Source organism: Microcebus murinus, chromosome 13, assembly GCF_040939455.1.
Source record: "Microcebus murinus isolate Inina chromosome 13, M.murinus_Inina_mat1.0, whole genome shotgun sequence".
NCBI lineage: Eukaryota > Metazoa > Chordata > Mammalia > Primates > Cheirogaleidae > Microcebus > Microcebus murinus.
This window is the reverse complement of record NC_134116.1, coordinates 25,154,620-25,157,014: the sequence shown is the minus strand read 5'-3', so window position 1 is coordinate 25,157,014 and position 2,395 is coordinate 25,154,620. Positions and strand designations below refer to the sequence as shown.

Here is a 2,395-nt window from a genome sequence, read left to right as displayed (position 1 = left end):
TTGACCTTTGGGTTACATTGTATATCTTAGCCTTTCCCTTGGAAGGTTTAGATGTATTCCCTCTCCCCCTCACTATGCTCACCACAACCTTAAGATGTGTATCTCCCCCTACCCCAAACCCTAGTGGGCACCATCCTCATTTTAGCACCATAGTTTTAATCAGTCAGTACCGATTTGATGGCGGGTAGATGTGGAGCCCGTTTTCTTGATCTTGTGTCACCTCACTTTGGATAACGGGTTTAAGCTAAATACAGGATAGCACAAATGGTGCTAATTCACTGTCATTTCTTAGAATTGAATAGTATTCCATTGTGAGCATATACCAAAAATAGTTTAAAAAATTAAAAAATAGACCACTTTAAGACATTAGATCTATAATTTAAAATTTGAAAATTACTTTAAGATATAAAAATGCTCACTTAAAAATTTCTAACCTACTTCTAGCAAGGGTAGTTATCCACCATAGTAAGTCATGCAGAATCATTTTCAAATTTATAATTAAACATTTATTTCCAAGTGCACCTGTTTCACAAAATCCATAGAGTGCTTCATGAATTTGTGTGTCATCTTTTGCAAGGGCCTGGCTAATCTTCTCTGAGTTATTTAATTTTAGTGTATGTGCTGCCAAAGCAATCATGATTTTTAAATATTTTTGTTGTTGTTCTTACTAGTATGAACCACCATGAGACACTTAATTTTTAAATTTATTTCAATTTTTATTGTAAATTGACAATTTATGTGTATATTGCATAAAGCGATGTTATGATTTATGAATAAATGTAGAATAATTAAATGAGGGTAATTAATATACTTGTCACCTCAAACACCATTTTTGTGGTGAGAAATCATTTCAGATTGACTCTTTTAGCAATTTTGAAATGTACAATACACTATTATTAACTATATTCACCATGCTATGCAATGGATCTCAAAAAAACCTTCATCCTCCTGAGACTTTGTAGCCCTTGGTCATCATCTCCCCATTCTCAACTCCCCAGCCTTTATAACTGCCATTCTACTCTCTGCTGCTATTAGTACAATTCTTTTAGATTCCACATATAAGTGAGAACATGTGGGTATTTGCCTTTCTGTGCTTGGCTTATTTTACTTAGCATAATATTCTCAAATTACACTGTTTTTATCACAAATGACAAATTTCCTTCTTTTTTTAAAGCTGAAGAGGGTTCCATTGTGTACACATGCCATATTTCTTTTAATCCATTCATTTGTTGATGTCCACTTAGTTTGGCTATTTGAATACTGCTGCAAAGAACATGGAAATACAGATATCTCTTCAACAAACTGATTTCATATCTTTTGGGTAAATAATCAGAAGTGGTTGTTTTTTGGTTTTGCAGTACATATAAAAGATATATTTATACTATACTATAGTCTATTAAGTGTACAACAGCATTATCTCTGAAAACACACAATGTGCCTAGCTTAATTAAGGATGGTATCAGGGCAATTCTGGTCTCCTAAAAAGAGAGCTAGAGAGAAAGCTTCCATCTTCTTAAAGAATGCATAAATGATCATGGACAGAATGTTGGTAGAAATATGGATGTTAAAGGCTATCTTGATGGGGTCTCAGACAAAAATGAGGAACAAGTTATTAGATAATGGAGAAAAGGCAATTTTTGATATAAATAAGGAAAGGCTGTCAAACTTCATAGACTCTGTAGGACAGGGCTATAGAGCTATTCATCTGCAGATTTGTATTAACAGTAGGCATCAAGAAAACGGAAGAATAGCCCTGTTAGTGATTCATAAATCACCAAGGCCATCACCTGGGTTTCAACAAGCTAGACAGCCTTCAACCAAAGCCACACGTGTGGGGCCATACAGAGCTGAGGGAGATAATCTTTCCCTGGCACATAATTATCATTTATATTAACATTGATATGGTATGGTATTATTTTCCTGGCTACAGTGTTCATAATCTCTTTTATATAGACCAGCAACTATAGAACTAAGAATTAAGGTTTACTTTATAAATATTAAATATTATGAAGCACTTTATATTATTGCCAATAGACACAGGTTGAATAAAAACTTGGTGCAATGAAACCATCCTAACTCTAACCCTGTCCTGAACATTAATTATCTGTCTCATCCTCAGCTGGGCTCTCAGTCTCTGAGCCTTGGTACTTTCATGAGGATAATAATAATTAATCTACATACTTCCTATTAATCCTACATACTTCCTAGGATTGTTGTGAGCAAAATAACTCTGGAAGTGTTATAACTTGGAAATATGATGAATGATAAAATCTATAATCTATTATTACTGGCATAATTTTAGTAGTTAAAATAAATTTTATTATTTAAGTAATGATACACAAACTTAAAAATAGCTGCTTCTCTGCTGGATATGCAATTAAATTTGTTGTGAGCG

General features: G+C 33.5%; 1 pseudogene; it reads right to left on the bottom strand.

The window, feature by feature from the left end:
* Positions 1 to 532: 532 nt before the first annotated feature.
* Positions 533 to 633, bottom strand: LOC142875299 (uncharacterized; annotated as a pseudogene).
* Between the last annotated feature and the right edge of the window lie 1,762 nt (positions 634 to 2,395).